Raw genomic sequence first — 21385 nt, forward strand, 5'->3', positions numbered from 1 at the left:
GAGGCCCGCTGTCCGACGCCCGCTTCCCCTTCCCCACTTCATTCCCGGCCCGTGCAGAAGTCCAGACCTCACTCTGGGGTCAAGTGACCAAACTCTCCAGACTGGAGTCTTGGACCACTCACCATTCCGGAAAGATACGCCCCCAAATATTAAATAAGGCAAACAAGAGAAGACCCCGGCCTCGAGGTGGGGCCGCTACCTCCAGGGGCCAGATCACCTCTTCCCCCAAACCCTGCGCTCACGGTTTAGGAACCCAGAGCATCCTAGAGAGGGCTAGCCTGACTTCTCACAGAATCCTTCCAGTGGGCTGCTAAAGCTGCAGCCACGTCCTGGCCCGATCTGAGTCGCTGCTAACAAAGCCAGAGCCACGAACGGGGTAGAGGAGGAGCTCAGGGTCCACAGCAGCAGTAAGCCCGCAAAGCGCACCTACTGTGTGCTGGCCACCGGCGGACCGGCAAGGGAGAGTCCCCACAGTTATAGGCAAACATTCTTTGAATGGCTCCAGGGTGGGGTGAACTCTTTGAAAAGGAAGGAGGACGGGGTTGGAGAGGGGCGAGGGTGCAGTGCCCAGGCTTGGCTCGGGATGGACAGACCCCTCCTTCCCCCACCAGCTGCCCAGGAATTAGATCATCCCGCCCACCCCCCAATCTCTGCCAGCCTCACGTTCTCCGCCTTCCCACATCAGGTCTGACCCCTCTCAGAGAGGGGCCCCAATTAAAGGAGAAATGGGCTCAGAAAAATCAGAAGAGCGGAGCGGGAGGGATCACTCCAGGCAGCAAAGCATCCCCAGTCCCAGCCCCGTTATGATGCAAAACTCCCAACAAGAGCTCAGCTTTCAAAGGTCTCTGCACAAATCGCGCAAGGGGAGGGAGGGAACTTTTCGAGAAGACCATCGGCTGGTGGGAACACTGCATTTACAAGTTTTTCTGCCTCTCTCCCCACACCCACTCCTCCTCCTAAAGCCCTCCCACCCCCAGCTCTCCGGCCACCCTGCACCCTTCACTTCCTTTAATTCCTTTTCTGCTAGGCAAGGGGCCAACTCCGGAGCCTACCTCTGATCCCAGGGCTGCGCCTCACCGTGCTCTAGTCCCAGTGCAGTCCGGCGCAGCCTCTGCCGGCGGAGGCACCGGGCAGGTACCAGGACTATATACCACTGTGACTCAGTGAGTCTCCGGAAAGCTCACTTCAAAATAAGAGTCTCCGTCCCGGCTTGAGAGGCCAGCGGGTGCAGGAGAAAAGGAGGCGGGGCTCGGCCTGGGGAACCGGCCCCCAGTTTAGCTCAAGCTTCCCAGCCCCCTCCTCCCAACCAAGCCCCTCCCCTTTTCTGGTCTTAAACCCCTTCCCGAGCAGCTAAGTGATGAATTGAGCTTTCCCGGAACTTTCAAAAATTGATAATGGGAAAGCATGTAACTTTTCACTTTCTTTTCTGGACCAACAGAAATGTTGGCTGCATGTTAGGGTGAGTTGTGATTGTGTTTTTCCCTCCATAGACTAAAACGTCGTGTCCAATAAATCTGACTCCAGGGAAGCACCGAGGGCCAAGGAATAAATGCTCACTGGAAGGGAAGGAGTCCCGAAGGCATGACAGGGCGGGGAGGAGTGGGGTGGGGTGGGGCAGGGAGGGGTGGGGTGGGGTCGGCAGGGGGAAGGGTAGGGTGGGGTGGAGTGGGAAAGGTCCAGCTCCCTTGGGCCTCTCGCTTACACTTAACCTGGGGGCTGAGGATTTGCAGGTATCGTGCAGAATGAAATGATAATTTCTAGATTTCCATTAATTGGTTTACTTTGATCTGTGTTTCAGTGAGAAACTAAATCCAGGACCCTTGGGGTAAGAAGTATAGCACTCCGATTTAGCAACTTTTTAGGGAGGCTGCCATCACCCTGTGCTCTTCTGTCACAAACTAGGAGGGGATCTGAGTCACTTGTGTGCACTTACTACAATGGGGATTTCTACAGAAGTGTTTTAAAGGAAGACATTGACTCATTGATTTCAAAATTAGTTTCCTATGGAAAACTTGTGAATTCTGTGGGCTTCACCCTACGTCCAGATCAGAAACTTTTTCCTTTTACACATGCCATGAAGGACACCTTTCGTTCCATACATAACCCTCCAGTAGTGGGGCTAACACACTACACCACAATCGCTTCTGTCCTGTCTGACCCACCGTACTGTGCGCCCCTTGACCAGTGGGGCCAAACCTCTGACACATGATAAACTCTCAATAAAATGAATGAATGAATGGAAAAATGAATGAATTAATGGATACATGAATGAATGCTAATAGCTAACATTTACTGAACACCTATTATTGTGTCAGGCCCTTTCTGCACAATGGTCACCAAGTAAACACCAATAAATGTCAACTAGATCTGAACGGCTAGTGAACTATGTTTAAATGGTCTAGTAATTTTATCCCTACCTTCATCATTAATATCAGACAGTAAGGTTTCTAGGTTTACAGCTTGACCCTATCTTTCTGAAATAGATTTATTCAATTTTTAGCTTAAATCTTGTCTGTAAAATATTCAAACAATAACTCCAAAGTGGATGTCTCTCTGTAATCCTACCCTCAGAGATAAACACTGTTAACACTAACAGTCCACTCTTCCAGACTTTTGTATATGTATTTAAACACATGTTTTAAACATAGATTAGATCATTTACACATGATTCTGTAACCTACTTTTTTTTTTTAACCTACAATATACAGTAGCCAGGCATAACACAAGGCATCTGCACCCTTTCTATTTTTGAGATGATGAAAGGTTAAAAAAGACTTCAGTACTTCACTGTTTAACTTTGCCGATTTTTGAATTTTTAGTTGGCTCATTTCTGTGTTAAATGACCATCAGGGCAATAGAAAAACATCACTTGGTACAACACAGGGTTTCCTCACAGCCTGCAGTCTGATACTGAAGAAAGAGTCCTAAAAATAGATATACCATACGGCCCAGCAATTCCATTTTTGGGTGTTTATCCAAAAGAAATGAGAACACTAATATGAAGACGTATGCACCCCTATGTTCACTGTGGCATTATCTACAATAGTCGAGCGATGGAAGCAACACAGGGGTCCATCAACAGAAGAATGGATGAAGAAGACGGAAGACACACATACACGCAAAATGGAATATCACACTGCAATAAAAATGAATGAAGTCTTGTCACTTGCTACAACACAGGTGGACCCAGTAGGCATTATGCTAAGTGAAATGAGGCAAAGAAAGACAAATGCCATGTGGTTCCATTTATATGTGAAATCTAAAAACAAAACAAAAATAAAACAAAAACAGACCCATAGGAGCAGACACCAAAGGGATTGTCACCAGAAGGGAGCGGGTGGGGAAAGGGTGAAAAGAAGAAGAGGAATATGTCAACAATATTGTGATAAGTTTACAAGATGACAGATGATCACTAGAATGAGCGGGGTGATACTTTAAGGTATAAAAATGTTGAATTACTATATAGTACACCTGAAATTAATATAATCAATATAAGACTATATACCAACTATCCTTAAATAAAAATGAATTTTAATAAAATAAAATGAGTTAGGACTTAGTGGCCTGTGCCATTAACTGTGGAACTCTCGGGTTTTCTTATTTCCACAACAATGGAATTAAAAATTTAATGAACTTTAAAGTTATAGTTCTTAAATTTTGTGATTTTATGATTTAGAAGTCCATTCTCAACATAAGCACAGAAAGACTAAAATAGATAAGCATGAGTTACTACTACCTCAAGAGTTTACATACCATGGGAGTGTGCGTAGGATGGAAGAGACTGGGAGAGTTGATTAACCGCCAGAAAACGTATGCAATCCTTTTACACTCAAGTGGCAGCAAAAGAAGTCTGACCCATGAGATCCGCCGTCTGTCTTATTCCTACTACAACAGCCCATAAAGAAGTATTCATGTGGACCAGTTTTCATTTTTCAGAGCTCAAATCCAGGAGGGCTTAAGCAACTGGTGCAAAACACGAAACATTATAATGCTTTCACCTCTTAAAGATGTACAAAAAAGTGGGAGATGTGGATACATCTTAGCTATTGCTTTGGCAAGTCCCAGAGTTGTGAACATCCTTATCAGTAGAGGCACTGACAGGAATTTCTGCCAAGCTTGAAAAAGAACACTCTGTCCTCTAGTGCTCAATTGCAGGTTCTGATGAAGAACATTCTTTTTAGATTGTTCTTTCTTCATTAGCTAACACTTAGCGTTCTGAGGTTTTAAGGGAAGAGGAAAGGGGTGGTCAACAAGGGTGCCAGGCGCTGTGCTCATGGGACTCCCTCTGGCCTCACTCGAAGTGTCTGGCAGAGGGTGCGGTGTAGAGCTCCCACCTCTAGCTTCACCACTACGTGCTTTGGCTCACAGACCTGTAGCTTCAAATGTACCACTTTGAGATGAATTAATTTGCTCCATTTTCTCGCTGTTCACGGCAGTGTGTGTAATGGACGAAGGTAACGCTTCAAATCATTCCTTTATTCCCCTTTTCGTATTCCCTCTCTCACAAATGAAAAAAGTGAAACACAAGTGGTTAAAAACCAAAACAACAAAAGACAGCTAAAAACAAATGGTATTCACTGAACAGAGGCAGAAATAGATATACAGGTATATAATTGTTGGCAGGTACTAACAAGCACCTATCTCAAAAATGCTCACCATAAGTAATATTTTAGAAAGCAGACAGTATTAGTGATCAAATAAATGCCTTTTTGCCAAGTGTCCATTAGAATAGCTATCACCATAAGTATACTTTGCCCAATCATGCTTTTCTAACATATAAACTAAAGCCAAAATCTGTGTTTTCACTCCTTTTATATACACATAGCAGTAAAAGGCATTTTGCTTAAAATAACATTTTAATGAAAATTACCAAAAACTTGTAATTTTCTTAGAAAGTTCTTGGCTTCTGGACTGGCATCTTCTCTGTTAGGAGGCCATTGCTATGTATTTTCTCAGAGTGAGCTATGACATATATAACCCGTGTTCTGGTATCAATTCAAAATAAAAGTCTGTTTCCATTCACTTCTGGTGCTTTGATATTATTTTAAAAAACTTATTGATTCACCTCTTGCTATATCTGTAAAAGGCACAGAGTCTAGGTTAAAAGGCCTTGGTATTACATTTGCAAGGGCAACTCACCATATTCAGCAAACAAGAACAAAACTAGAAAAATAGTTATTACAGATTCTACCTGATATTGGGTCTGACTAATATTATTTTGGGAAAAAATGTTTCTGAGACTAGAGTGTTTAACATCGGCTTTTATTTATTTATTTATTTTTTTAAATGAGCACTTTTAAAAAAATCTTGGAGCCCTTTGCATTGGACTCTGTAATTAATTGCAGCAGTTTATATGGAACATTTGTTTCAATCACAACAACTACCAAAGTATTATAACAAGAGTGAGACACCTTTAAAAGTAAAAATGTGGGTCTTCTCAAGAGGCCAAGCCCTGTGCATTATTTGATTACGAACACAGACTATTACGGGCAGACGGACAGGACAAACCTCCAAGGACAATTTATACTTTCAATATGAAAACAAGGTAATATATTCCATTGGCTAAGGTAACTTTCTGGCTCTTTGAACGTAACTTTTTATCATGAGAAGGAAGAAAGGGTAAGGGAAAAAGAAAATGGAACTATTTGTATTGGTGTAAATGTGACTAGAACCCAGAGGACATAAAAATATACTATGCAGAGAAAAGGCAACAACGCGAAGGTCTGTGGCTGTGGATGTAAAGGAAAACCATGGAATTGTAAACAGAAGAACAGACTGAGTTTGTGAGAGCAAAATAAGCCCCGAACCTCTAAACCAACTCCAGAGGAATTAGAGAATCGGAGCTCGCAGGGGCCTGAAGAGAGAGTCTGGAGGAAGGGGGTCCTGAAAAGGGCCTGGGCTTTGGAGCCAGACAGACTGGGGTCAACCAAAGGCTGTTTCTCTGTGGCCAGACACTCACAGGGTGCTTGTTGTCTCATCTGTAAAACAGAGGTAAAGGTGTTTCCCTCGGACTGCTGTTGAGAAGATAGAGAGGCTGCCTGTGCAGCGCCTAACACCCTGTTTGGTATGTAGTAGGTGGGAGTAAGTTTTCTTCCCCTTTTAATGTGTCCATTTATAAACTTACAGTATCTCAGGATTTTTTTTTTTAATAAAACACAGTATTTAGTTAGGAACAGGGTGAAAAATCATAATCTGAACTTTACTCTGTTGACACTCTGTCAATCACTTCACATCCATTCCATCTCACTGTACAAGCCATGGGGGGTATGGCTGTTACCACCATGCTCCCTTCATAGAGGAAGACAGTGAGCACAGAGAGGTTAGGTAACTTGTCCAGACATACACAGCTGCTACATGGAGTGGCAATAACATAAATTGTTAACTCCAGAACCAAAACTCCATGGATTATAAATTTGGAGTAAAATGTATATATATATAATGCTGTACTACTCAGCCATAAGACAAGATGAAATACTGCCATTTGCGACAACATGGATGGACTCAGACAAAGTTAAGAACCATATGATTTCACTCATATGTGAGATATAAAACTGGAAGCAACAAACAAAAAAAAAAAAAAAAAGAAAAACCACCAAAACTCATAAACACAAACAATAGCATGGTGGTTACCAGAGAGAAGCGGGTGGCGGTGATAAAAGGTAAAAGGGGTCACATATATGGTGATGGAAGATCTGACCTAGGGCCATGGGCACACAATGCAATACACAGGTGATATATCATAGAACTGTATACTCGAAACCTATATAATTTTATTAACCAATGTCACCCTAATAAATTTAATTTTAAAAGTACGTATTTATGGAAATCCATTAACAATCTCAGGATACTGAGATCTCCATTGGTAAGTCAGTAATTTGTTATTGCAAAGTTTTAGTGTGCACAAAAATGTCTCCTTGACCTGAAATAGTTAAGGCAGCTTCTAAACATGCCCTGCTTTACCCACAAAAGAATCTGACTCATTATTAAGTACCCTTTTCCAAATCAAATGAGTTATGCTGGCTTTGATGGAATCATCCACAGATTCCACGTGGATTACTGAAAAGGCATAGTAACAAGTAGGAATTTGCCTTTTTATGTGACTCTCCTGAGTAAATGGTGAAATACTGCTATGAGCTGACTGGTGAGTTTAACTTTGTCCTGCATAAGAAACACCTTAAGCTGTGTCTTATAAATATAGTGATTAATCATGGACTAGTATGACATTGTCAGTTTAGGATTACACATCTTTACATATTTATTGATTCTAATGGCAATTTATGAAGTTATAGGTGAGATGACACGTAACTTGTTTGATTCTCTTAATACCATTGGCTATGGTGATACCATAAGAAGGCATCTGTGTTGCATTTCATATAGACTTATTTGGCTGCTTCAGAAACACACAGGTCAGCTATCATTCCCTTGGTGCTCCCAGAAATATAGGAAGTAATACTATCTTGGTAACAGGGCTGCTATAGGTGTTGGGGTGCCCTTCTCAGAGTGATGATTTAAATGCAAAGGAAACCATGGACTCCAACAGGATACAGATAGGCAACCACATTGGCAGGAAGAAGGGAATTAAGCCTATTTTCTCAAACCCTGAAATCTTCCCTGTACCAAATCCTTCACATTCTGAACTTGAGTACCCATTCCCTTGAAATAATACAGGAATCCGCTGGTTCAAATGAGTAAGATTGTGTTGTCTGAAGTACTTAGTTTCTTTCATTAGGGAAATACACAGAGATTGGCTGGAGTGCTGCAATTTAAGATTTTTTAGCAAAGATATCCAACTCCTGAGAGAATCATTGGGAATACTTTACAATATATGTCTTTGACACAATAAAATATGCAAGTCTAGACTCTGGTATGGAAAGGGAATGAGAAAAGAGAGAAGAGGGTAAGTCACATATTCCAATTAAATTTTCTTTAAAAACAGAAGTTTCAAGAATGCACTTTACATAGGAAAATTCCCTGGATGTGGATCTTAAGATCCATAGAATGAAATATTTGGTAACAGTAGTTAAAGGAATAAATTTATGTGATATATAGTATAAATGATTGACAGTTAAAACAATTAAATTAATAATATTGATAATGCCTTTTATGGGCCCATTAAATGAATATACTTTGTTATCACTCAGACAATGAAGTACTAGATTTCAAGAGAAAAAAATTGGGATGTTTACCTAAGATGCCATTAGATGTAAAAAGTATTCCCACTGTTCCAAAGAACTGAGGTTATTTTTATATCAGTATATCATATTTTCTCTTTGTTTTTAGAAATCTTAGAAAGAGTTAACTAACTTAGGATCTTGATGGGAAATCAAGAGTCTCTTCAAATTAAACTTTGGTTCAATCTGTTATATTAAAGCAAACTAGTGGCCTATAAATGTTTTCAGATGACCATGTCCTTTATAATATGTAATAAATTGTGGCACATGAATAGAGTTCAAAGAGAGAGAAGTCTACACTGAGGCAAATCAGAAGTAAACACTGGTTTTAAAAAGGTAATTTTTGAGCTAAGTTGGCAAAAAAAAAAAAAGATTCAGAAAATAAGGTTCTCAAAGGAAGAAAAAAGAAAGACAGCAACCATAAATAAAGACTAAGTTGAGCCCTGCCTTCCTAAAACCAAGCCCTTTGGAAATCATTATCTCAATTTTCTTAAAAAGCCCCATTACAGACCGATTTATGCACAACAGGTATATACATGTTTTGGCCCATTGTTGCATTTAGTTCATTAGCTTGCAGGTGGTAACATCATAGTTCCATCCTTTGTGGGTGGCGCAAGCTAAGCTTGACATAACTTTGGTGCCTTTGTTCCCTTGTTTGTTTGTCCACTGTATGACACTTAACAAAACCCTGTGTCCCAACAATGGAGAAACTGGTCAGACAAAAACCACCCTCTCCATTGACTCCATTTTCGAGAACAAAGGCACAGTCTTCCGGTATCACTGAGGATTTTGCTTTGGATTCAGTCACCTGCCTCCCAGTCATCATGCTTGGCCAAAAGGCCCTATGTGAGCAGCCGTATGTGAGAGCACCAGTTTTTAAAATGTAATTTCTGAGCAACAGGGAAGAACTAAGATTTAGAAAGTAAAGTTCTCAATCCCATAGGGCTTGCTGGCTGGGGGCACCCACTGGCTTTTCTAGGCAAATGATGTTACTTCAGGAGAAAGGGAATCTTGAGCCACCTGCTGCTTAGAGAGAAGTTTCAAGAAACACAGAGAACAGAAGTTCAAGGGCACTTGCAATGCTCAGTATTAGGAGGAGGGGAAAACGAGGTGAGGCCGCCTGCCAGTTTATGAAGTGTCCTTGCCTGCCACCCTAGGCAGAGCTGCCCCTTGCTCACAGAGGGACGGAACTGGCACCTGCAACACTTCCTGCAGCCCACAGAAACTTTAAATTTTAAATATTTTTATGCTCAGAAGGAAGAAAAAGGAATATAAATTAATATTAGAATGATAATTATATAATAATGAATCCAGTTTGGGTTTTAGTCCTCTTTATACTAATGCAGTTGTAAAATATAATTCTTTTTTTTTTTAATGAAGAAAGGGACCCACAAAGACAAAAGTGCCAAGGGCCCATGACAATCATAACACAGCCCTAATCTTCGGTACCTGATGATTGTCTGAACTCTTCGTTCCTTTCATTAACTATAAAGACGGGTTTTACCATTTAGTTGTTTTCTCTGTGAACCTAAATCTGTAGGTGTTAACAAGTATTTAAATGAAGGAAACCCCGTCTCTTATTCTTTGTAATCTAAGCGAGGAGACACAATCAGCTGTTAACAACAGGTGCTTTGCAGTTGCTCATTCATTTGGATATTTCTTTTATGAGTTTATTACTCATAACTCCCTTGTGAACAAACTGCACATCTGGGGAAATAAACACTGCCCACTGAAAGTGAATTACTGAAACATAGGTGAAGCACAGCAGTTAATTCATTTCAATATCCTTATAAGGCTTAACAAAAATCCCTGGAGCACTCAGAAGTTGGGCTTCTTTGTGTCTGAAGAATGAGTTAGCACCTGAGCGAAGGCTGCAACGTGGGAAGATGTGATTCCAGTTTAGAACGCAGCTCCCGATACTTCCCTGGTCACCTGCTCCCGTTCCGACACTACCCTTCCCCGAGCATTTATTTACTGGTCCTGGTGTCCTTCAATGCCACCTGCAAAATGCTCCCCTTTCCCCTTTTTAAATTTCTAAAGAGTTCTTCTTCAATTTCAACTTGTTCCTGGGAAAGAGAGGGTACTTTTGCTACAACCTACCCTCCAGACCCTCCACACCTCCAAATAAACTAAAAACAAAAAACATCTCTATTTGGTAAAACAATTCCTAAGCATGGTTCATTGTTATCCCATACCTATTTTATGCTGATTTTCTCCAGCTTTTTAAAAGTATGACTGGCATATAAAAATTGTATATATTTAAGGTGTACAATGTATTTTGCTATAAATATACCCTGTGTAATTATTACCACACTCAAGCAAATTAACATTTCCATAACTTCATATAGTACTCTGTGTGCGTGGTAAGAACATTGAAGATAGACTCTCTCAGTTCAAGAATACTAGACTTTAAATATAGAAAAGATCTCATCAGGTCCTGAGTCTTCTTGGAAATGAGGATGTTTAGGCAAAAGTCCCTTGATCTCATGGTCTCCTCATCTGTTCAATGGAGGGGCTGGATGGCATGATCACTAAGGTTCTCTTCAGCTGTGGTCCTGGGATCAGGTTGAAGGTCACACACCCTGACCTGGCTGTGCGACTTTCGTAGCAATTCTTCAAATGGGTGTTGGGCTATTCCATAGAACAATGGTCTTCAGTGATAATCCATGAAAAACTGAGGAAAAATACTTAAACCTCTCTTTATCTTATCCTTTAAAATTTTCTATCTTTATGTACATTTTATAATACATGTAATAATACATAATATATGTCTGTATATTACATGTACGGGTATATATACATATACACGTACACACTAATGTGTGAGTATATGTATATGTATATGTATACAAATGCACACAAAATATTTTACGGAAGGGGTTACATGACCAAAAAACCTTAGTATCCCATTGTTTTAAGGTACACACACACACACAATCAACTCAATTCACCAGATGCAGCCTGACCAAGCATCTGCTTTAAGACTTTCATTTTTAGCTTCCCTTTTAGCACTATTTGGCTCATAGACATAATAGCTTCAAATACACAAATTTAATTTGAGATGAAATAATTTGGTCCACTTTCCACTAGTGTGGGGAAGAGAATGAAATGAAGGGAGGTAATTCCTTTGAATTATTTCTTTGTATGGGCATTCAACTTAACACTAGACAACAGAAGACTTGAGAAAGCCAGAGCAGAGCAGGGAGGCTGCCTGCCTGGGACCCCACCCCGATCCGGTGAGTTAGGACCGATTATTATGCGTACAGCGTTATGTCTGCTGTGTTTGGAACTTGGATGTTTTGACCAAGCAGAGCATTTGACCTGCCAAATCTTTTTTTCTACTGATGTGGCAGAACCTTTAACCCAAGAAAAGAGAGACATCCATTACTCAACAATTTTAACCGAGATCCACACAATACATAAGAATAGTCTCATTAGAGTTCTTCATTGATATTATACATAATATTTCAAAGTGTATGTGTCTATCTCCAATTTTTTTGCAGGTAATTTTTGGAGCTATCTCATATTCAGACTGACAAATTACCACTTGGATACCTTGAAGTCCATTTTTTTTTTTTTCTGAGTTAAAAATGGAAGTCCTTTTTCCTACTCTTTGACATTTTCAAGAGAATTTTCATCTATTTGCGATACTTTAAGTGCATCCTCAAAAGATTTCACTACACATCTATAAAGTAGTGTGATTTCATATTTAAGAGCTCATGCTTTGGGTCTGAACCCCTGTTTTGTCACTTGCTGTGTGTGTTTTTGGGCAACTTATTTAACCTCTCTGTGCCTCAGTTTCCTCCTGTGTGAAGCGGAAACAGTAATACTGCATACCTCATGGGGCTGCTGTGAGGATTAAATGAGATACAAATGATCTGGCACAGTGCACATGGTATTGCTACCAAAAAGTCCAGCAACTTCTATCGCTGTCACTGAAAAACACGGCCACGTGGTGCCATCAAGGAATTTATAGTCTAAATAAGTAACTAGATGAAGCAAACGGTTAAGGTAACACCTTGACTAAGTCAATAATAATATTGATTAAAGCTGTTTACACTCTTAGTCTATCAAAACAAGACTGACAGAAGTGCTATTTAAATGTACTGCAGGAGGGAAGGGAGAAAGGAAAGGCAATAAGTAGACACTTGATAGAAAAACATCCACTGAGGACTTAAATATTACATTCAATAGAGGAGTTTTGGCTCCACCATTAACTCACTGTGAGATACACAATTCTCTTCGAGTCCTGTGTCTCGGTTTTCAAATCTTCACTATAGGGGGCTGGATGAGATTACATCTAACATCTATAATTATTAAACAGTTATTATTAATCATCATTAAAGTTCTGTAAAGATATATTTATTTCTTCGTTTCTCTGCTTTTTAACACGTAGGTATGTCAATAATTTGTGCATTGTTCTAAGTTTCAGACTTTTCCTGTAAACAGAATAATTCAAATGATTTGATTTATGCAATGTGCTTTCTCAATACTTGGAAGTCTTGCTCATTACTTTCGGTAGCAGAGGGGTCATCAACACTGAAGCATGGAAAGATTAAATGGCCTGCTCTCGCTGAGGGCTGAGGGCAGAGTCCGGGTCTCTGGACATCAAGGTTTGGGACCAAGTGCTGTTTGGCGCTTCAAGAAGGCGACCCTTGGGTGAGTGCTTTCTATTGTCTCTTTGAAGTAGGGCAGTGCTGGTGAGGCTTTCGAAGGCTGGACAGACTGCCAGCCTCTGCTTCCGTCTCATTGCCCAGAGCAGTCCTGGAAAGACCACACAAAAACCATCTGGAAGCCTCCGCAGTTACAGCTGGCTTTTCCCCGAGAACTATAGCTAGCTTTGCTATTGTGACATAATCGACATATTAATTCATTAAAGGAGTTCTCTAACTCACAAAGCCTCTGATAATATCATTACCTATGCAAACAGAACCTTATGTTTGTTGAACAGATAAACTCTGGAGCCTCAGTTCTTTCTTACCCTAGAAACTGCCTCTTAGTTTTTTTCATGTCTTTTTAAAAAGGTGTTTATTATGGAAACATAAAATAATGTCAACAAATGTCTTCATATTCATAATATACTAACACTATTATTTTCTCCGTGTTCTTGTCCAGTATTCAAAGGGTAGCATGTATAATTTTACAAGCTGACTTTCAGCATCATTATATTATTTATCATTAATATTTTTGCTGTCACAGTCTTAATCACTCCTAGCTTTAGTGGCTGTGTAATATTCCATTAATTGAGAGAAGAGAATTAACATGCTGTGTTCTTTAGCTCTTAGGTGTCTCTCTCTCTCTTGAAATTGTACAAAATGCTACAATGAACATCTTCTGGCTTAAACATTTTTTCCTCTTTTGAATTATTTCCTCAGGACAAACACTGAAAAGTATGATTTTGGGGTCAAGTGCTGTTTGTATAATTTTTGATATTTATTGCTAAGTTGCTTTCTTAAAAATTTCAATTTTTTTGTAAGTGATGATAAACATTTTCTCATAAGGTTGACAGCTTCCCAAAGAGGGTAAGAACATTGGCTTATTAAATAGGGCTTATATCCAAATTGAAGGGGGCGATTCTTTTTGAAACCAGAATACGCTGCACTCTGGGATCGCGTCATTGCAGTGGTCAGTCTTCCTGTGCTATGGTGGCCCCCTTTTTTGCCCTCCAGTCAGCTCTCTATCAAACTCTATTTACCATTAGTGTTCTGGCACTTTCTGATTCAAGTATGGGCCATCTAATTGTATGTAGCGTAGGAACAGAAGGGGAGGTTCAGTCATATGTCTCACTTGAAGTTGCCAGCAATTTGAAGTTATTGAGGAAGGGAGTAGCCAAAGAACAGACATGCATAACTCATAGACACAGACAACAGTGTGGTGAGGGCCAGAGGGCAGGGGGGCCGGGGCTGGCTGGTAGCGGTGGGTGATGGAGGGGAACGGGGACATTGCTAATAGTGTCAATGTTAAAAAACAGAATCCCCCCCAAAATTCTGACCCAGGGTGAATGCTCTATATCGATTCCTAACTGTCAAGATAAACAAATCAATCTCTTGGTTAACAGTAAGAATTGCTGTATGTTGGCTTTGTGAAACAAAAAGTTGTTTCTAACTATGTTTAGTGGTATCCTGAAATTCTTTTTCCAAACCTCTCTGCTTCTCCACTCATACTACAAAAAAGTATCAAAATAAAATCAACGTTAATTCATATTATTGCTGACAAATATTATTTACCCCTTAGGAGAGTTTGGGAGATGCATTTGAGAAGAAGAAAACAGGCACTGGGAGTTTCTCTGCCTAATTTGCTTCCTTTGATATCTCTTTTAGTAACTATCAACATATTTAAATTAGACAGTATGTCTAACGGACATTTAACTAGTTTGTTAAGAGGTAAGCCTTTCCTCAAAGGATATAATTATAACTCAGTGTTCAAGGGCATATCTGAAAATGGGATTCAAGATATTTTTGTGGCTTCTTGGAAACTTTCATCGTCTTTGGCTAAAAGTTTCATAAATTATACATAAAAGCAATGCTGCGGTGCTTTTAATGCACAATTTGCATTTTTCCATGTTTAACAAGAGAATGCTTATTATTTCAGCTGTTCAAAGAGTTTCTAAACATCTCTTCAGGCACGTTTCTACAAAACGCCAACAGAAAGTCAGAGGGGCCGTTTGTATTTCTCACCCCTGCTTAAAGCCCACAGAAACTATTTTCCCTATATATCTTGTGCTAGCAAGTGACACAAAAATCCTTTGACATTTTTCTTTGCTTATTTTTACTCTCCCAGATGGCCTCGCATCTCTGACACACTTCTATTCTGAAATCCTTCAGCGCCGACTTCCTTATTTGGTTGCTGGAAGTGCTGCTCTTTGTCTTGTTCAAACATTCTGCTAAGCTTGCAAGCCTCTTTCACCCCCAGCCCCGGCCCAGCGCTCCTCCTTCCCTGCACACACACAGACACACACTGGGGCTGGCTCCGGCAGGTCACTCTGACTCAGCCTTCTGTTGTTCACTTGCCAATCACCCATTAGTTATGCCCATTTAAGGAGTACCTTTTGGAACTCATAGGGGAGCAGAGAGCTTTCAGTGATGTGGAAAGACTGCTCTGTTGCACACACTCTAAGTCACCACAAAGCATGTATTTCACACAACTGCCCTCCTCCTATGACAGGGTATGTATTTAAAAACAAACAAACAGAAAAACCCCTAAAAAAACCCCCAGGCTTCCTAGTCCGTGGTTACCTTATTCCTGTGTTCTGGGACATAACTTTGGCTGATTGAGCGATTTTATTTGATTTCCAGCTTTCCTCAATCTATGGTACATGCCAAAATACTCCAATCTAATATTTAAAGAAATATATAACAGAGGCCCAAATGGATATACCGATAACATAAAGTGCTGGGTTCCTAAGTGAAGAACACACTCCTTTCAGCAACTTCTTCTGGAGTTGAGAACTAACTGCTAGGCATCAAAGTACAGAAGGGTTTTTTCTGGTTTTCTCTGCTCAGATGTGTGCAGAGAAAGCCAGCTCTCTGTATTCCCTATTTAAGAAAGAGGCTGTGATGGCCCCCTCCAATAAAACAGAGCAGTGTTTCCTTACATATAAACAACGGAGAAATTCCTTGGACAAGCACATAGCCTTCTGGTTCCTGGAACAAAGCGGATGGTGGTATTTATTATGTCAAATAAACACATCATCCACACTCCAAAGGGAACCCTGAAACAATAAGCTGAACAAAGCAGTTTTCAAGATTTTAATCCTTTTGCAATTACCTCTTGTCCAATTCAACTAAGAAATTAGGAACGAGCTATTTTCCCAGATGTACCCTTTGTGATTAAAAAGCCATAGTTTGTTCTCAACACTTGCTCTGAAACAGAATCAGAGCTCTTTCCAAAGGTAAATAATATAAACATACAGGATATCCTATCACTTAATATTATTTCTTGCCCTCCACTGAAAATAGTCTGTACATGCCTTTGTCCATTGTGCCAATGACCGCGGCCCTGTGACTTGTCACGGCATTGAACTAGATGCTGTAACCAATCTTTATAGTTGCCCCTTGGATAATTACAAGGAACACATCAAATTCTATTGAAAGCACATTTTCTCCCTTCCTTGTTACCATTTCAGTCAATTTTGCTTATTTGTGTTCACCATGGTGACCAATGTGGAAATAGCATTCGGCTTACAGAATTCCCACAGTGCATTGCTTTCTTTTATTTAGCACAGTTTCAGATTGGCTTGGGTGAATTCTTGTTGGTAGAAGTCGTACATCCTTCTTGGCTATAGGCAGGGTATAAATTATAATATAATTTCATTCATTTCCATCGGTTGAAACCTCAAGGAATCTGGATGTGCCTTATACCATGGCTTGTGAGTTCAAACTTGTTCACATCTCAGCACACGGGAGCCCTGACACTATTATATTTAATTCCATCATAGGAACACCAAACAATTCTGCTAGAAAGGAAGGATATAGTATGCCTGCAATACTGAAGCACAGTCCCAAGCACATGCCCAGGAAAAAGAAATCTGTGACAACCTGTTTCTGAGTTTTTCAAATTAATGTTTGCATTTCCGCATTCATCTTGTTAGTGAGAAGAAACGTGGTCTCGGTCACTAAAAGATGAAAAAAATAAGAGGGGCCCTGGCTGGTTGGGTCAGTTGGTTGAAACGTCATCCTGTAGACCAAAAGGTTGTGTGTTCGGTCCCTGGTCAGGGTGCATACAGGAGGCAAATGATTGCTGTCTCTAACACATGGAAGTTTGTTTTCCTCTTCTCCTCTCTCTCTTCTAAAATCAATGAACATATCCATAGGTCAAGATTAAAAAAATTAAAATTTAAAAAATAAAGAGGGTATAGGGGTGATTAGTGCTGGGAAAAAATTTAAATCAAATCATTGTTTTATGGAGAAAAAGTTAAAATTGAGACAATTCAACCATGATCTGGGAGAGGCATCCCTGTGTACTTACAGCCCAGTGCGCTGGGAAGTACTGTGGGAGCCACTGGCATCAAGAGACCCGCCCACACTGTGCTGGGAGACCTGAGTTCACGCCAGTTTTGCTGCAAAGGAGCTGTGTCAGTTTGGAGGAAGTCATTTCATCCCTGTCAGCCTCACTTTCCACATCTTCTAAAATGCAGACATCACTTTGAATCAGAATTCCCAATGTGGATAGGGACCAACATTCCCAAAAATCTCAGCAGAAATTGTTTGTTTGCTCAAGAGAGACCATACAGGCCATTACTTATTGAATTTTGACCCTCATTGCCCCTGCTTTATTGGTAGACAAATTTGGTACATGAGTTGAGGGATCTGAAATCTGAGTTCTTAGTTAAAAGAAAATCAGGAGCTGCTAAATTAAAATAATTTCAAATTATTTTCCCGTATCTTAACTCCTAAGCTCTTAGCAGGAGAAACATTATAGGTTCTTGTATTTTTGTTCTATGGTCTTCATACTGGTGATTCCCAAATTCAGCTAGAAATGGAGGCTGACTGAGACCCAGCCTTTCCCCTAGAGTTCTTGGGATCATGTACCTCCTGAGACTGGTTTGAAACATCTCACCAACGCTGGCAAGACCTATTATCGACAGACTCTAAATGCATTTTTCTGTTGTTGCTCCATTCCACACCCTCCCAACGGAAGTCAGAATTGACTTGAGTGGGTGCTTCCTGGGCCCCATCCCTGAGCTCCCCCGACTCATCCTCTCACCCGCAGGCTCAGAGACACCACAGGGATGCCGTGCAGCTCAGAGAGGAGGGCAAAGGTCTCTGATGCTCGCATTCTTTGATCACAACAAGAGCTTTTAAAAGCTAAAAAAATGACTTTCTTTTTTGGTAGAAGGGAATCAAAATATTATACACATCAAGCCTACCATTTAAAATATATCTGATGCTATTATTTTTTATTTTAAGTAGAATATAGCCACCGTACTCTAAAGCAGAGAAAAATTCTCAGAACAAGTCCTCCTATGATCTCCCCGGTGAACCGAGGAAAGTGTTGGTAGTGGGATCTACTAGCGAGAGCCGTAAGCTGGAAGCAAGGAGACAAATGAAGTTCTGTGAGTCCAATAAAATTAATAATATTTTCATCTTATCACGCTATCAGTAACTTCCACAGGCTTGAATCTTTACTTGGCATTACAATTATTTTTAAGAAGAAAATGCCTCTTTTAGACCTTCAAGCATTAGGCAGGAGATTCCAATTTTTTTTCAAAATAATTATCCTTTTTTAAAAAGCAAACAGAAATCCACACTGAAAGAGCTGCAGGGAGGATAAACCTTTCTGCGCTGGCATTCCAACCGCCCTCTGCCTTTGAGGAGGGCCCTCCCGGCTGGCCGGCATCCTTTCTGAGCCTGGTGTTCATGCTGGCTAGGGAAGGTGTGTGGGGGTTGGGAGCCAGTGCAGTTTTTCGGCCTTGGTCTAATTTCCACACCCCCATTTATATTCCAGGTTTTGATGGGGAAAGAAGGAAAATGGTTGCCATATGCTTCCCCACATTTATTTCAAATGCAAAGAGACAAACACACACACCCCTTTCATTATACAACTTTAAGCCAATGAGTATAAGTTGAAAGCTGATTCCTCAGATTTGACTTTGAACCTAAATACTCATCAAGGAGGCCTAATTGTGAATATAACATGCTCATAACATAGTATCTTCTCATTAAACTACTAATAAGAAAAGCTGCAGAAATCTCCCCTGAAATGGAAAATCTTTGCAAACCTGCAGGCAGGAGAGAGGCTGCAACTGAAATTATTACCAGCAGTGTGATGGAAATGTATGTTCCCTGACATCTGGTCATGACTCAGATCGCCATCCTGGATGCTTCCTTGCTGAAATTTCTGCCAAACTCTCTGTTCTATAGACGCTGGCCTCCTTGTCTATTCAGCCAGATCAGCTCTTTGACTGCTTCTGTGATGAACCAGCAGAGGCCCAAGGGAGACATTTTTATGTACACAGTGCCCTGACAGAGTTAAGTGAACCACCTCTGTGAAATGGCAAATAGAGCAAATCCTGGATACCCCTTACCAATGACCTGCAGAGGCACATTTCCAAGGAAGTGAGATTTGGACAAAGAGGGTCAGAAGTAATCCTTGCTTGGCTCTTAACTGGCTTCAGGCCACAGTCTGAGGTTAGTTTTCTCTGAACCCAAGTCTAGCCTTTGTCTTACCAATCTAAAAGAACAAGAAGACTTTTACAGAGTAATTTACTGACACGTTTCTCATCTGTCATCATAACCACTCTCCGCTTATGCTCGTCCCTCTCTTTTATTGAAATATACTTTTCCACTCTGATGGTCTAGTCTAACAGCTCTATAGCAACCACCTTTCTTATCTCATTCAGCAGGCCTTCAGCAAGCTGATTAGGGTTGGACTATCACCAATTTCATCCACCGTGTCTAATTGATTTTCATACTTCCATTTCGCACCCCTAACACTCAAAGCTGAACATAGCCTGTTCTCCTCGAAGCCTTAATAGTCTAACTTTCCTGTTTCTTCTCAAGTCGATGAACATTTTTTGAATACCTACTGGTGAAGAAAATACTTCCGTGTTTACAAAAGTGGATCAACATATTTATCGTCCCTTCCAAGCTGAGGCATACACAATTTTACTCTAAAACAGATAAATGCTACTATAGGAGAGAAGGGAAGGGAACATGTGGAACCCAATCTAGGTGCTACGGGAGTACTGGGAAAGGATCACGCAAGGAGATAGGAAGGCATCTTAGAGAATATGTTTGGGATGTCACATGACTGGCTTTTTCATATTGGCTGAATCTCAAAGCCAGGCAGTTCTGTCTCTTTTGGTTCCTCACAATCTTTTTTGGGGGGCGGGGGGGGGTGATGGTGGTAAAAAACTGCTCACTTAAAAGACGCTCTGATAAATGTTGTTCTCCTCAAGCCACCAAATCTTTTCCCATCTCTCAAAACCTATTTACAATATCTCTGTCATCTGACCTGTGATCACTCCAGTTTCCTGTTCTCTACTTCTAACTTTGGAGGGGAAATGTTATCCAAGCCTCGACTTTTGGTCAAGGCCCCACGCCTCCCCAATCTCTTCCAGGGTCCGCATCTACACATACCCCATCTGCCACATACTTTTGCTTTCCTGAATTTTCAATACTCAAATCTCTTCCCCTTGTCAATGGGCCCCTTACTAATTTATCTTATCCTGAGACCATCCTCCCATGACCTTTACAGATTATTGAGGCACCATTTTTTCCTCTTGCCTTTTATCACCAAGTGTTTCAACAGCATAGGCTCTCTACTACTGTCTTTACATACTCCTTTTCTTTCTTTCCTTCTCAACCTCTCCCAGCCTTGCTTCTTCCCCTTGCACTGTACTCACACTGGCCTGAAAAGCCCCCAGCACTCACTGAAGCACTAAGGCCAACAGCCTCTTCCTAGTGCTCCTATATTTCATCATCAGCCAACTGACCTCCATTGTGTGCCACCGCCCTGTTCTTCCTGTCCTTTCTTCTGCTTCTTTGACCACTCCTACTCAGGTTTGTTCACCGACTTTCCTTAAATCTGACCCTTAAATGGGGGCATTTCTCAAGTGTCTGCCTTCAGTCCTCATCTCTTCAACTCTACAAATTCTCATGGGGGTATCACTCCCATTGCATGACTTGAATCGTTCTATCCAGGTGGGTGACAATGTCTTTAGTCTCAGCCTTCCTTCTGAGTTCCAGAAACATCTTTCCAACCACATGTTAGATATGTCCCCTGGATGTCCATCAGCACTTTGAACACAGGTCAAAAATTGAGCTTACTCGTTCCCTTGATTCTATTCCAAGTGCCTTGGTTCAGATCCCCATTACTTGTCATTTGCATTATTATGATTACCACCCTACTTGTTTCTCCAGCACCTCCTGTGCATAGCTAGTTTCCTAAAACACTTAGGGAAAGATTTTTAGGAAACTAAAGTTTAGAAGTTTAGAACTTCTGCTTCATGTAATAGGGATGGCTATCTTGATTTTTCACTGAAAGCAATGAAGAAATGCATGATAAATTACAAAAATCATTTTCTACAAACACCAAAATGCTGTCAAGGAGGTTTTATAAAGAGAAATTTAAATAAAGGTGGGCACACAGAGTGATAAGCAGAGCACTTCACACTTCTATTATTCCTGCTGGTTCTTGCTCATGGTACTTTACTTCTGTGTATCCTTAGTAGTTTCACACAAATTTTTATTTGAGGGAATTTTCCAGAAGCT

The 21385-nt window shown here is 40.7% G+C and overlaps 1 protein-coding gene across 4 annotated transcripts in view; it reads right to left on the reverse strand.

Annotated features, from left to right (window-relative positions):
- PALLD (palladin, cytoskeletal associated protein) overlaps positions 1-21385 on the reverse strand; it is a 348613-nt gene that overhangs the window by 77417 nt on the left and 249811 nt on the right. The window contains exon 1 of one of the 4 annotated variants that reach the window (XM_054576072.1): positions 1053-1113. The exons of the other annotated variants lie outside the window; for them this stretch is intronic. The gene's annotated coding sequence lies outside the window, so the exon portion shown is untranslated. Of the gene's footprint in view, positions 1-1052; positions 1114-21385 lie in introns of those variants that run through there. 4 annotated transcript variants of the gene reach the window in all.

Source organism: Pteronotus mesoamericanus, unplaced genomic scaffold, assembly GCF_021234165.1.
Source record: "Pteronotus mesoamericanus isolate MK-2021 breed Mesoamerican mustached bat unplaced genomic scaffold, CSHL_Meso_final contig_32, whole genome shotgun sequence".
In the NCBI taxonomy this organism is placed as follows: domain Eukaryota; kingdom Metazoa; phylum Chordata; class Mammalia; order Chiroptera; family Mormoopidae; genus Pteronotus; species Pteronotus mesoamericanus.